Source organism: Hordeum vulgare, chromosome 3H (assembly GCF_904849725.1).
Source record: "Hordeum vulgare subsp. vulgare chromosome 3H, MorexV3_pseudomolecules_assembly, whole genome shotgun sequence".
NCBI classification, from domain to species: Eukaryota; Viridiplantae; Streptophyta; class Magnoliopsida; order Poales; family Poaceae; genus Hordeum; species Hordeum vulgare.
Window position 1 is genome coordinate 420,051,406 of NC_058520.1, and position 16,283 is coordinate 420,067,688.

The window sequence follows — 16,283 nt, forward strand, 5'->3', positions numbered from 1 at the left end:
AACCCGTCTACTAGAGCATAGCATATATAACATTGTCGTCCCGGGGCCAAGTATCGGGGTGTTGGTGTTCCTACCACATGATACTACACCTATGACTAAAGTTTCCAAGTACCTAGGCAGCATGCAAATTGGGCAAAGAAGGTGATCTACTATGCATTGAAAACATAGGTAGAAATAACATGATCAAAGATGACTTGCCTTGATGATAGTTGTCCTGCTCGAGCGTCTCTAAGTACCACGCTTCGCACTCCGGATGATCTACCGATACAAACACAAAGCACACCATAAACAATTCAATCATGCCACGAGTAAAAATAACATCACATGCAATGATTTGCAAAAGACTACGCAAAAGAATTTATTGCGCGCCGGTAGGGCAGAAACTTGTTTCTGTTGAAAACACCAGTAAAAATACTTTAAAAATTCTGAAAATTCTACCACAGTAAGATTTTATCACTAGAAAACAGTAGCAAAAAGAATCAACTCAATATCATTTTTGAAACTCCTGGAATAGGCAAAACAGTGTTTAAACTAAATCTGCTCTAACTTATATTTAAAAAATTTCAAACATAGACAAATTATATGTTTTTAAAAACTACAGGAAATTTGTGAGCTACTGGAAAAAGAATCAATGTCATTGGACTTAGGGATAAAAATTTGTGGCCAAAACAAAACAGAAAGTTTCTGTTTTTGAAATCTGGACAGAAAGTTACAAAACTGCTAGTGTTAAAAGAGAGGCACACGTGGCAAGTTTCTACTGGCTGTAGTGGCGTTTGTTGAATGGATTCGGGCAAACGGCCGAAGACTAGTAATCCTGCTGGTTAATACTTAAGTGGCAAGAAAAACCTACTGGTTTTCTGAGATAAACCGAAGGGTTACTAGTGTTTTAATCCACACCATTGCATGGGATTGCATGGGATCTAAGGGCTACTAATAGGATGCATGAAGTATAGAGAGAGGAGGGAGGAAAACTACCTGCTGGCCGTGGGTGCACCGGCGAGGGGGAGTTGGCCGGCGGGGAGAGTTGGCTCCGGTGGTGGAGGGCTTCGGGGAGTCGGCGGCGGGGTCCTCCTCCGCGGGGGAGGCGGCGGTGGAGAGAGAGAGCTCGGGGGGGCTCTCCCAGGGGCGAGCCGAAGTGGCGCAGCCTCGGGCTGCTGCTGCACCGGTGAGACTTCGGGCGGCGAGGGGGCGTGGCGACGGTGGCGGCTAGGGTTGGGAACGGGGTCTCCGGGGGGTGGGGCTTTATATAGGCTAGGTGGGGGTGGTAGCTAAGGAAGGAGAGGGAGAATGGGGAAGGAATCGCGAGCTCCTCGGCTCAGTTTTGGTTTCGCTGTAGAGGAAGGAAAGAGAGAAGAGAGAGGAAGGAAGGTGACGTGGGGGAGAGAGGTAGGGGAAGGTGATGGCTGGGGGAGAAGAAAAAGCTTCGGGTGGTGGGGCTCTTGGGCACGTGAGAGGAGGGAGGGAGAGATAAGGAAAAAGAGGGAGCTGCGGCTCGGTTTGGTGCAGGGAAAGAAAGAAGGAGGAGGGAGGTAGAAGAAAGAGAACGTGGGGGAGAGAGAGAGAATAAGGGAGGAGAGGGACTCGGTGGGGCTGTGCATGGGATGCATGCCTTAGTGCATGGCTCCAGGGGCTGGCTCGGCCTGACCAGTTCCTTTGGCTCGGCATGGCCGTCTGATTCTTTTTTTTTTGAAAAAAAGAAACAAACAGCAGCAAAAGAAAGAAAGAAAAAAAACAATAATAAAAAAAATATTTCCTAGCTAACAAATACTAGAAAAAAATATGTACTAACATATGTACACTAGAATACTTAGGAAAAAAAACAGAAAAAATACATACAACTATATATATATAATATATAGGAACCCTAGTTCCACCTAATGCAACTTTAAAAAAAAGTTTTATGCAATAGGTCACACAACGAGATTGAAAAACTCCACTAAAAATAATTCGGAGTTTAGAAAATTTGCAAAACCAAATTGGTGACTTTAACTCACAGGGGAGAAGTCATATTATCTCCACTCCAATAAATCGCCCGCAGTCACATAACGAATAGAATTTTCAGAAGAACACAAATATGCATAAAATATGAGATGCATATGAATGATCTATTAACATCCGAATTTAAGAAAATTGGGATGTTACAAACCTACCCACCTTAAGATGAATCTCGCCCTCGAGATTCGGGTTGGCTAGAAAATAGGTGCGGGTGGTCTCGACGAAGATCCTCTTCTCGTTCCCAGGTGGCTTCTTCCTCGGTGTGGTGGCTCCACAACACCTTGCAGAACTTGATGATCTTGCCGCGGGTAACTCTGTTGGCAGTCTCGAGAATCCGGACGGGTTTCTCCTCATACGTCAGATCACTGTCAAGCTGTATGGCCTCTAGGGGCACTGTGTCTCTCAACGGAACATCGACCATCTCAGCGTGGCATTTCTTTAACTGGGAAACATGGAAGACATCATGAACTCCGGACAATCCTTTCGGCAGTTCCAGTTTGTATGCAACTTCGCCTCTACGTTCAAGAATTTTGTAGGGGCCAATGAAACGTGGTGCTAATTTTCCTTTCACACCGAATCTCTTGATTCCTCGAAGTGGAGACACCCGAAGATATGCTCGGTCTCCCACTTCGTACGTTACTTCCTTGCGTTTGGTGTCCGCATAGCTCTTCTGCCTGGACTGAGCTATCTTGAGTCGGTAGCAAATAAGCTTGACCTTCTCTTCAGAATCTCAGATAAGGTCGGGACCAAAAAGTTGTCGGTCTCCAACTCCATCCCACATCAACGGTGTTCTGCACCTCCTTCCGTATAGAGCTTCGAAAGGGGCCATCTTCAGACTGGTCTGGTAGCTGTTGTTGTATGAGAACTCGGCATACGGTAAATTGTCATCCCAACTAGACCCATAGTCTAGTGCGCAAGCTCTCAACATGTCTTCCAGAATCTGATTAACTCTCTCGGTCTGTCCATCTGTCTGCGGGTGAAATGTTGTGCTGAACTCCAATCTTGTTCCCAAGGTTTCGTGCAGTTGGTGCCAAAATTTCGATGTGAACTGAGTCCCTCTATCGGACACAATGCTCTTCGGTACTCCGTGCAGACATACGATCCTCGTCATATATATCTTGGCCAGCTTGGCACTCGTGTAGGTAGTCTTCACCGGAATGAAGTGAGCTACCTTGGTCAAACGATCGACCACAACCCAAATAGAATCATAGCCAGAACGGGTCCGAGGTAATCCTGTGATGAAGTCCATACCAAGCTTTTCCCATTTCCATTCGGGTATCGGCAGAGGTTGGAGCAAACCTGCTGGCTTCTGATGCTCGGCTTTTACTCGCTGACAAACATCGCATATAGCCACGTATTCGGCAATGTCTTTCTTCAATCCTGTCCACCAGAAACTTTCTTTCAGATCCAGATACATCTTGGTGTTACCGGGGTGTATCGAGTACGGGGAATCATGAGCCTCCTGAAGTATTAACTTCCTGAGTTCGGGATCATTGGGCACATAGATGCGATCCTCAAACCATAAAGTTCCGTGTTCATCCTCACGAAAACCTTTAGCTTTCCCGTCTTCCATTTTCTGCTTAATCTCTGCTATCTCCTTGTCAGCTTTCTGTGCTTCACGGATCTTTTTCGTCAAAGTAGACTGAATTTCCAGAGTGGCAACAATTCCTCTTGGAACTATCTCCAATTTGAGCTCTCGGAGATCATCGACTAACTCCTGGGGTAATCCTCCCGCTGTGAGCGTGTTCACATAACTCTTGCGGCTCAACGCATCGGCTACAACATTTGCCTTGCCTGGGTGATAATGCAATCTCATGTCATAGTCCTTGATCAACTCTAGCCATCGCCTCTGTCTGAGGTTCAACTCCTTCTGCGTGAAGATATATTTCAGGCTCTTGTGATCAGTGTAAACATCACAACTATTTCCGATCAGGAAATGTCTCCAGGTCTTGAGAGCGTGCACTACGGCTGCTAGTTCCAAGTCATGTGTGGCATAATTCAACTCAGGAGGTCTGAGCTGTCTGGATGCATAGGCTACAACTTTGCCTTCTTGCATGAGCACTCCTCCAAGTCCTTGACGAGAAGCGTCACAGTAAACCTGAAAATCCTTCCGAATGTTCGGCAATATTAGCACTGGGGCTGTAACAAGACGTTTCTTCAGCTCTTGAAAACTGGCTTCACATCCCTCAGTCCAAATATACTTGGATTCCTTCTTCAATAACTTTGTCATGGGCTTGGCAATCTTTGAGAAATTCTCAATGAACCTCCGGTAATATCCGGCAAGTCCGAGGAAACTGCGGATCTCCTTGACTGAAGTGGGTGCTACCCATTCGGTGACTGCTGCGACCTTGGCAGGGTCCACTGCTATGCCTTCTCCTGAGATGACGTGTCCGAGAAACCCGACTTCCTTCAACCAAAACTCACATTTGTTGAACTTTGCATATAGCTTATGCTCTCGAAGCTTCTCCACAACTAGCCGCAGATGTTCCTTGTGTTCCTCTTCGTTCTTGGAGAATATCAGTATGTCATCGATGAACACCACGACAAACTTGTCCAAGTATTCCATAAATAATTTGTTCATCAGATTCATAAAATATGCCGGAGCATTAGTCAGTCCAAATGACATGACCGTGTACTCATACAAGCCGTACCGAGTGGTGAAGGCTGTCTTGGGTATATCTTGTTCATGAATTTTCAACTGATGATACCCGGATCGAAGATCGATCTTGGAGAATATTCGGGCTCCAACTAACTGATTAAACAAATCATTGATCATCGGCAAGGGGTACTTGTTCTTGATGGTCACATCGTTCAATGCACGATAATCGACAACCATTCTCAAGGACTTGTCCTTCTTTTCAACCAAGAGCACTGGGGCTCCCCAAGGTGAAGAACTTGGGCGAATATACCCTTTGTCCAATAACTCCTTAATTTGCTTCTTGATTTCTATCAAGTCATTTGCGGGCATCCGATAGGGTCTCTTGGATATCGGGGCTGTTCCGGGTAATAGCTCAATCAAGAACTCAACCTCTCTATCGGGTGGCATGCCCGGCAATTCCTCCGGAAATACATCTGGGTACTCCTGTACAATCGGTACTTCCTCCTGGACTACTCCCGTGAGAGAGTTTACTCGCTTACTCCGTGTCGGGCGCTGAGACACGTACTTAATCCGCTTTTGCTCGGGGGTGGTGAGAAAAATAGACTTAAGGGCACAATCAATATTCCCTTCATACTTGGCCAACCAATCCATGCCTAGAATTACATCCAATCCTAGGGACTCTAATACGATGAGGTCGGTGGGAAAATTATGGTTCCCGATGTTGAGACTCAAAGCATGGCATCCTATTCCGGCTGTCATCATGCCTCCCGGGGATATGACCTTAATAGGTTGGCTGAGGGTTATAGTTGGCAAACTATACTTTTCCACAACTACCCTTGATATGAATGAATGCGTTGCACCAGAATCAAAAATTACCAATACTGGATGTGAATTTAGCAAAAACTTACCAACCACAGTATCGGGGTGATCATAGACCTCTTCCACATCAATGTGGTTCACCTGAGCTCGAGGAAAAGGATTGGGCTTCTTTGCTGCAGAGTTGCCGTTGCCGTTGCCGTTTCCATTTCCCTGCTTGTTCTGGGGACAATCAGTGGCATAGTGTCCCTTCTTCTGACACTTGAAGCAAGTAATGTGAGTCAGATCCTTCTGAGCTGGAGCTGAATTCTGCTGAGTGCCAGTACCGCCATTCTTGAAGCTGCTGTTGTTGCGGTGATTCCCATTTCCTCCATGGTTGTGGCCTCCATGGTTGTGCACAGGGTGGTTATGCTGAACGTGTCCACCAAACTTACCGGATCCAGTCCCGGTATTCCTTGGATAAGGGGTGTAGCGAGGCTTCTGCTGAGTGCCGGAGTTGAACTTTCCAACCCCATACTTTCGCTTGCGGTTCTCCATCTGCTGATGTTTCCCCTCCAAGATGAGGGCCTTATCAACCAGCTCCTGGTAGTTGTTGAAGGTGGCTATCGTCAACTGAATGCTCAGCTCATCATTCAGTCCTTCCAAGAACTTTTCCTGCTTGGCCGCATCATCGGCCACATCTCCAGGTGCATAATGGGCGAGCATGCTGAATTCATCAACGTACTGGGCCACAGTGCGATTCCCCTGGCGTAAGTTGCGAAACTCACGCTTCTTCAGACTCATTGCACCAGCTGAGACATGTGCGGTGCGGAAGGCTTGCTTAAATTGCTCCCAAGTGACTCCAGCAATGGGATAAGTGGTGGTGTAGTTCTCCCACCAAGCAGCTGCAGGGCCTTCAAGTTGATGCGCGGCAAAGCGCACCTTCTCAGATTCAGAACAACCAGCGGTGATGAGTTCACGCTCCATCTTGCGAAGCCAATCATCTGCCACAATGGGCTCAATGCTGCTGGAGAAAGTTGGAGGGTTCAACCTCAGAAAATGGGTGAGATTGTCAGCCTGGGGTGGGTGATGGTTGTTGTTATTGTTCTGGTTCTGGATGATCAGTTGCATCAGGGTGTTTTGTTGCTGGATCAACTGAGTGAGTTCCGGCGGAAAGTTGGACTCAGGGGCGCGTCTTGGAGGCATCTGATGTTTGTAGAGGGGTGAGATTAGCATAGAACAATGGTCTAAGAGTAATTACACTACCCATATGAATGCAACACACAAATATCACACCACACATTTTATTCAATCATCACAAAGGTTCACACGAGGATACAAAATTCGATAATCCTAAACATAGGCCTAAAACGTAAAACGATAAAGTAAATTTGGTGGTCTAGTCTAAGTGTCCTCCTCAGAATAGCATGGTGTCGGGTCCTTCGGTGGAGCTTTCTTCATAGTCCTCGTCGTTGCTGATCACGGGGGCTACGTCTCCTTCGGGATGAAGGTTCTCGCCCATGTCCAGTTCCTCCTCCAGGTATGCAACTCGAGTCTTCAGCTTCTCGATCCGCTCCAGAAAGTCCTTCACTTCCAGCTCATGCTCATAGTGGGCTTCTCGGGCTGCATCTTCAAGCTCAAGCTCGCGGAGTGACAGTTGCTTGATCTTCCTGGCGTCCTTGATCGCGTGATACTCCAGAGTTCCGCTGTGCTTCTCCAAGGTCTGGGCATACGACAAGAGAGCGTCATTGGTCTTGCTTGAGATGATGTCTCCGTCTTCATTTCTCCGGGATACAGCGAATAGGTCTGGAGAAATAGGGCAGCCTTTGTGTTCATCCTTCATACGTCCGAGTGCATAATGGATCGCCATGTCCCTTCCGAGAATCCAGTTGGGTGCGATGAACTTGAAATCCATCGGCTCAGTGCGCGGCTGGAATGTCCTTCCGGGAATGTGCACCTCGATCTTGTAGCGTGAATCCTCCAGGTAAGACGAAGTTGGCTTCCCTGTGATAGACGGCAGAGCAATCCTCAAGTCTTTGGTGATCTGCACCAGCTCTTTTCCGAACGGCATAGTGGTGTCGGGCTAGCAAAACTCCGTGAACTTAACAGGGACGAAGGTGGCCATCTAAACATTGGAAAATCGGAGAGAAGTCAGAAATGATCAGAAGAGGAAATAGAAGATTAAGAGAAAATAGTTTTCTTCCTAAGGCTTTTCCAATCCTAGAGGTTACGTCCTAAGGTCAGCGTGTGCTCTGAATACCATTTCTGTAGCGACCCGACTCAACGAGTCAAGCCTCTGGTGTTTCTGTACCATCCCAAGATCATGCTGGTACACACACAATACATAATGTATGTATTCAAGAGTGCAATCACACAGCTTTATTAATCGAAATCTCATAAAGAGTACTTTATTACAATAAAGGATTACAATAAGTGGCTGAAGGCCAACTCATGAGATTATCTAACGAAGACTAAGCGGAAGCATCAGGTAGACGAGTCCATCCGACTCCAAGGGCATGTCGCTGAGCGTAGAACGTAGCCTCACTCCTGGTCGGAAAAGTACTCTGCAACATGATACGTTGCAGCCATGTTGGTCAGCTTATTGAATATGCCGGCAAATCATCAAAGAGAGGGGGTAAAACAATAATGAACTATCTCTACATGCATATTTGGCCGGTGGAGCTAAGTTTTGCATAAAGCCAGTTTTATCCTACAACAAGAGGGGTTGAAAGGAAAATATTACTATAATGTTTGTTGTTAACAAGATGGTTCCGCCAACCAGTTCTCGTACCCGAATAGTTGTTAACACCCACATCATTATTAAGTTGTGTCGAGAGTTCAGGGGAAATTCAATGCCTTCGGCTCAAGTTGTCCATGACCGTGGACACGGCTAATCGATTAGATTGGGTACTCTGCAGAGTTTTGCACACGTTCCCCACAAGATTTGATCGCCTCCGGGTTTGTCCTTGCACTTCAGGGTGTTTGAAGACCGGATGATCAAAACATGGTCTTTCAACGGGTCCCTCTGAATCCCTGTCGGTGCCCATCCATTCCTACCGTTCGTCTACATTTGCTAGCACCGCCTGTCCAGAGTCGCCGCGTTGTCCAACCAAGCCAGAGCCCATAATGACTTGTGGCCGTGCAGGTAAGCCTTGAGTCTTGAAAATATCTGTCCGTCTCTTTGAGCCTGGGTGAAGCTTTCCGCAGGATGACATGGCCTCTCCAGCATCCCGGGCATCCACTGGGTTTTCCAGGGAGCCGACCAACCGTCCTTCACCCAGTGTTGCATTGCGTCCGAGGTCTTGAAAATCTTGTCTTAACCGGTCTTGATTATTATATCAACCTCGCATCACTCGTGGAATACACTCAACCGATAACCCGTCTACTAGAGCATAGCATATATAACATTGTCGTCCCGGGGCCAAGTATCGGGGTGTTGGTGTTCCTACCACATGATACTACACCTATGACTAAAGTTTCCAAGTACCTAGGCAGCATGCAAATTGGGCAAAGAAGGTGATCTACTATGCATTGAAAACATAGGTAAAAATAACATGATCAAAGATGACTTGCCTTGATGATAGTTGTCCTGCTCGAGCGTCTCTAAGTAACACGCTTCACACTCCGAATGATCTACCGATACAAACACAAAGCACACCATAAGCAATTCAATCATGCCACGAGTAAAAATAACATCACATGCAATGATTTGCAAAAGACTACGCAAAAGAATTTATCGCGCGCCGGTAGGGCAGAAACTTGTTTCTGTTGAAAACACCAGTAAAAATACTTTAAAAATTCTGAAAATTCTACCACAGTAAGATTTTATAACTAGAAAACAGTAGCAAAAAGAATCAACTCAATATCATTTTTCAAACTCCTGGAATAGGCAAAACAGTGTTTAAACTAAATCTGCTCTAACTTATATTTAAAAACTTTCAAACATAGACAAATTATATGTTTTTAAAAACTACAGGAAATTTGTGAGCTACTGGAAAAAGAATCAATGTCATTGGACTTAGGGATAAAAAGTTGTGGCCAAAACAAAACAGAAAGTTTCTGTTTTTGAAATCTGGACAGAAAGTTACAAAACTGCTAGTGTTAAAAGAGAGGCACACGTGGCAAGTTTCTACTGGTTGTAGTGGCGTTTGTTGAATGGATTCGGGCAAACGGCCGAAGACTAGTAATCCTGCTGGTTAATACTTAAGTGGCAAGAAAAACCTACTGGTTTTCTGAGATAAACCGAAGGGTTACTAGTGTTTTAATCCACACCGTTGCATGGGATTGCATGGGATCTAAGGGCTACTAATAGGATGCATGAAGTATAGAGAGAGGAGGGAGGAAAACTACCTGCTGGCCGTGGGTGCACCGGCGAGGGGGAGTTGGCCGATGGGGAGAGTTGGCTCCGGCGGTGGAGTGTTTCGGGGAGTCGGCGGCGGGGTCCTTCTCCGCGGGGGGAGGCGGCGGTGGAGAGAGAGAGCTCGGGGGGGCTCTCCCAGGGGCGAGCCGAAGTGGCGCAGCCTCGGGCTGCTGCTGCACCGGCGAGACTTCGGGCGGCGAGGGGGCGTGGCGGCGGTGGCGGCTACGGTTGGGAACGGGGTCTCCGGGGGGTGGGGCTTTATATAGGCTAGGTGGGGGTGGTAGCTAAGGAAGGAGAGGGAGAACGGGGAAGGAATCGCGAGCTCCTCGACTCAGTTTCGGTTTCGCTGTAGAGGAAGGAAAGAGAGAAGAGAGAGGAAGGAAGATGACGTGGGGGAGATAGGTAGGGGAAGGTGACGGCTGGGGGAGAAGAAAAAGCTTCGGGTGGTGGGGCTCTTGGGCACGTGAGAGGAGGGAGGGAGAGATAAGGAAAAAGAGGGAGCTGCGGCTCGGTTTGGTGCAGGGAAAGAAAGAAGGAGGAGGGAGGTAGAAGAAAGAGAACGTGGGGGAGAGAGAGAGAGAGAATAAGGGAGGAGAGGGACTCGGTGGGGCTGTGCATGGGATGCATGCCTCGGTGCATGGCTCCAGGGGCTGGCTCGGCCTGGCCAGTTCCTTTGGCTCGGCCTGGCCGGCTGATTCTTTTTTTTTTGAAAAAAAGGAACAAACGGCAGCAAAAGAAAGAAAGAAAAAAAACAATAATAAAAAAAATATTTCCAAAAATATTTCCTAGCTAACAAATACTAGAAAAAAATATGTACTAACATATGTACACTAGAATACTTAGGAAAAAAAACAAAAAAAATACATACAACTATATATATATATAATATATATAGGAACCCTAGTTCCACCTAATGCAACTTAAAAAAAAAGGTTTATGCAATTGGTCACACAACGAGATTGAAAAACTCCACTAAAAATAATTCGGAGTTTAGAAAATTTGCAAAACCAAATTGGTGACTTTAACTCAGAGGGGAGAAGTCATATTATCTCCACTCCAATAAATCGCTCGCAGTCACATAACGAATAGAATTTTCAGAAGAACACAAATATGCATAAAATATGAGATGCATATGAATGATCTATTAACATCCGAATTTAAGAAAATTGGGATGTTACATCATCTATTCCTGTAGGGCTCCACCCGAGCTTCGCAGAAATCCGATCTAGAGGAAGAACTACGAGGTATATGTTTGAGTTGCACGTGGCAAAATTGTGTTTCAAAACCCCTAAAACCTCTAGTATATATAGGAGGAGGGGAGGGGCTAGACTTGGGGCTCAAGGGAGCCCCTAGGGCGTCGGCCAAAGTGGAGAGGAGGACTCCAACTCCAATTCGGTTTGGGGAAGGAGGAGTCCTCCTCTCCATTCCCACCTCCCTCCTTTTTTTCTTTTCTTTTGGTTTTCTTCTTCTAGCACCATAGCCCACTTAGGCTGGCCTCACCGGCCCACTAAGGGCTGGTGCACCACCCTAGGACTACTGGGCTCACTCCCGGGTGGGTGGGCGGGCCCCTCCCGGTGAAAACCCGGAACCCATTCGTTACTCCCGGTACACTGTCGGTAATGCCCGAAATCTTTCCGGTGACCAAATGAAACCATCCTATATATCAATCTTCGTTTCCAGACCATTATGGAAACCCTCTTGACGTTTGTGATCTCATCCGGGACTCCGGACAACCTTCGTTCACCAACACCTATAACTCAATTATACTGAAACGTCACCGAACCTTAAGTGTGCAGACCCTGCGGGTTCGAGAACTATGTAGACATGACCTGAGACACTCTCCGGTCAATATCCAATAGCGGGACCTAGATGTCCATATTGGATCCTACATATTCTACGAAGATCTTATCGGTTGAACCTTTGCGCCAATGATTCATATAATCCCGTATAACATTCCCTTTGTCCTTCGGTATGTTACTTGCCCGAGATTTGATCGTCGGTATCTCTATACCTATTTCAATCTCGTTACCGGCAAGTCTCTTTACTCATTCCGTAATACAAGATCCCGTGACTAACTCTTGAGTCACATTGATTGCAAGGCTTATATGTGATGTTGTATTACCGAGTGGGCCCCGAGATACCTCTCCGTCACACGGAGTGACAAATCCCAGTCTTGATCCATGCTAACTCAACGGACACCTTTCGGAGATACATGTAGAGCACCTTCATAGTCACCCGGTAACGTTGTGACGTTTGATACACACAAGGTATTCCTCTGGTATCAGTGAGTTACATGATCTCATGGTCATAGGAATGAATACTTGACACGCAGAAAACAATAGCAACAAAATGACACGATCACATGCTACGTTCATAGTTTGGGTCTTGTCCATCACATCATTCTCCTAATAATGTGATCCAATTATCAAGTGGCAACAATTTGCATATGGTCAGAAAACCTTAACCATCCTTGATCAACTGGCTAGTCAACTAGAGGCTTACTAGGGACATTGTTTTTGTCTATATATGCACACATGTATCTATGCTTTCATTCAATACAATTATAGCATGGATAATAAACGATTATCTTAAAACAGGAAATATAATAATAACTATTTTATCATTGCCTCTAGGGCATATTTCCAACAGTCTCCCACTTGCACTAGAGTCAATAATCTAGTCTCATGTCGCTATGTGATTTACATTGGAATGAATCTAACACCCATACAGTTCTGGTGTTGATCATGCTTCACTCATGGAAGAGGTTTAGTCAGCGGATCTGTAACATTCAGATCCGTGTGCACTTTGCAAATATTTACATCCTCTCCTTCGACGTAGTCGCGGATGAGGTTGAAGCGTCGTTTGATGTGGCGGTCTTCTTGTGAAACCTTGGTTCCTTTGTTAAAGAAATGGCACCAGTGTTGTCACAGAACAGGGTTATTGGATTTAGTGCGCTTGGCACAACTCCAAGATCCGTCATGAACTGCTTCATCCAAACACCCTCCTTAGTTGCCTCCGAGGCAGCCATGTACTCCACTTCACATGTAGAATCTGCTACGACGCTTTGCTTGGAACTGCACCAGCTTACCGCACCCCTATTAAGAATAAATACGTATCCGGTTTGAGACTTAGAGTCATCCGAATTAGTGTCAAAGCTTGCATCGACGTAACCGTTTACGACGAGCTCTTCGTCACCTCCATAAACGAGAAACATTTCCTTAGTCCTTTTCAGGTACTTCAGAATATTCTTGACCGTCGTCCGGTGATCCACTCCTGGATTACTTTGAAACCTGTCTGCCATACTTATGGACAAGCTGACATCCGTTCTTGTGCACAACATTGCATACATGATAGACCCTATGGCTGAAGCATAGGGGACGGTACTCATATTTTCTCTATCTTCCGCAGTTGTTGGACACTGAGTCTTACTCAACTTTATACCTTGTAACACTGGCAAGAACCCCTTCTTGGACTGCTCCATTTTGAACTTCTTCAAAACTTTATCAAGGTACGTGCTTTGTGAAAGTCCTATTAAGCGTCTTGATCTATCCCTATAGATCTTAATGCCTAGTATGTAAGCAGCTTCTCCTAGGTCCTTCATTGAAAAACTTTTGTTTAAGTAATCTTTTACGCTCTCTAAAAACTCCACATTGTTTCCAATCAGCAATATGTCATCCACATATAATATTAGAAACGCTACAGAGCTCCCACTCACTTTCTTATAAATACAAGATTCTCCAACAACTTGTATAAACCCAAATGCTTTGATCACCTCATCAAAGCGCTTATTCCAACTCCGAGATGCTTGCACCAGTCCATAAATGGATCGCTGGAGCTTGCATACTTTGTTAGCATTCTTTGGATCAACAAAACCTTCGGGTTGCATCATATACAATTCTTCCTTCAGAAAACCGTTAAGGAAGGCCGTTTTCACATCCATCTGCCAGATTTCATAATCGAAAAATGCAGCTATTGCTAACATGATTCAAACGGACTTAAGCATCGCTACCGGTGAGAATGTCTCATTGTAGTCAACTCCTTGAACTTGTGAAAAACCCTTTGCCACAAGTCGAGCTTTATAAACGGTCACATTACCGTCCGCGTTTGTCTTCTTCTTAAAGATCCATTTGTTCTGAATAGCATTGCGACCTTCAGTTAATACTTCCAAAGTCCACACTTTGTTTTCATACATAGATCCTATCTCGGACTTCATGGCCTCCAGCCATTTGTTGGAATCCATGCCCACCATTGCTTCTTCATAATTCGCAGGTTCATTGTTGTCTAACAACATGATAGATAAGACATGATTACCGTACCACTCAGGAGCAGTACGTGATCTTGTCGACCTGCGAGGTCCGATAGTAACTTGATCCGAAGCTTCATGATTATCATCATTAGCTTCCTCCTCAACCGGCGTCGCCTCGACAGAGGTTTCCCCCCGACATGCGCCACCATCTAGAGGGAGCAGAGGTTCTACAACCTCATCAAGTTCTATCTTCCTCCCACTCAATTCTTTCGAGAGAAACTCCTCAAAAAAAGCTTCGTTCTTAGCAACAAACACTTTGCCCACGGATCTGAGATAGAAGGTGTACCCAACTGTCTCCTTTGGATAACCTATGAAGACACACTTTTTCGCTTTGGGTTCCAGCTTTTCAGGCTGAAGCTTTTTGACATAAGCATCGCATCCCCAAACTTTAAGAAACGACAACTTTGGCCTCTTGCCATACCATAGCTCATATGGTGTCGTCTCAACGGATTTTGACGGTGCCCTATTTAAAGTGAATGCAGCTGTCTCTAATGCATAACCCCAAAACAATAATGGCAAATCGGTAAGAGACATCATAGATCGCACCATATCTAACAAAGTACGATTACGACGTTCGGACACACCATTACACTGTGGTGTTCTAGGCGGTGTCAACTGTGAAACTATTCCACATTGTCTTAAGTGAGCACCAAACTCGAAACTCAGATATTCGCCCCCTCGATCAGATCGTAGGAACTTGATCTTCTTGTTATGATGATTTTCAACTTCACTCTGAAATTGCTTGAACTTCTCAAACGTTTCAGACTTGTGCTTCATCAAGTAGATATATCCATACCTACTCAAATCATTAGTGAAGGTGAGAAAATAACGATATCCGCCGCGTGCCTCGACACTCATTGGACAGCACACATCAGTATGTATGATCTCCAACAAGTCACTTGCACGCTCCATTGTTCCGGAGAACGGAGTCTTAGTCATCTTGCCCATGAGGCATGGTTCGCACGTGTCAAGTGATTCAAAATCAAGTGACTCCAAAAGCCCAACGGTATGGAGTTCCTTCATGCGCTTTACTCCAATATGACCTAAGCGGCAGTGCCACAAAAACGTGGCGCTATCATTGTTAACTCTACATCTTTTGGTCTCAATGTTATGTATATGTGTGTCATCACAGTCAAGATTAAATATGAACAAACCCCTAACATTGGGTGCATGACCATAAAAGATATTACTCATAAAAATAGAACAACCATTATTCTCTAACTTAAATGAGTAACCGTCTCGCAATAAAGAAGATCCAGATATAATGTTCATGTTGAACGTAGGCACTAAATAACAATTATTTAAGTTCATAACTAATTCTGATGGTAATGGAAGTGGGACTGTGCCGACCGCGATTGCATCAACCTTGGAACCATTTCCCACGCGCGTCGTCACTTCATCCTTCGCCAGCCTTCGTTTATTCCGTAGTCCCTGCTTCGAGTTGCAAATATGAGCAACAGAACCGGTATCATATACCGAGGCACTACTACGAGAGTTGGTTAAGTACACATCAATAACATGTATATCACATATACCTGGTTTGGCGTTGGTCGCCTTCTTATCAGCCAAATACTTGGGGCAGTTGCGCTTCCAGTGAGCCATCCCCTTGCAATAATAGCACTCTGTTTCCGGCTTAGGTCCAGCCTTGGGTTTTTTCGTCGGATTGGCAACAGTTTTGCCGCTCTTCTTGGAGTTACCCTTCTTGCCTTTGTCGTTTCTCTTGAAACCAGTGGTCTTATTGACCATCAACACTTGATGCTCTTTCCGGAGTTCTGACTCTGCGACTTTCAGCATCGCGAATAACTCGCTGGGTGACTTGTTCATCCCTTGCATGTTATAGTTCAACCAAAGATCTTGTAGCTAGGCGGGAGTGATTGAAGAATTCTGTCAGTGATAGCCTCTTGCGGGAGTTCAATCCCTAGCTCAGCTAGACGGTTTGAGTACCCAGACATTTTGAGCACATGTTCACTGACAGACGAATTGTCCTCCATCTTGCAAGCATAGAATTTATCAGAGGTCTCATACCTCTCGATTCAGGTGTTCTTATGAAAGATAAACTTCAACTCCTGGAACATCTTATATGCTCCATGACGTTCAAAGCGTCGTTGAAGTCCCGGTTCCAAGCCATACAAGACTGCACATTGAACTACTGAGTAGTCCTCCTTACGTGATTGCCAAGCATTCAAAACATCTTGGTCAGACGTAGCGGGTGGTTCATCTCCTAGCGC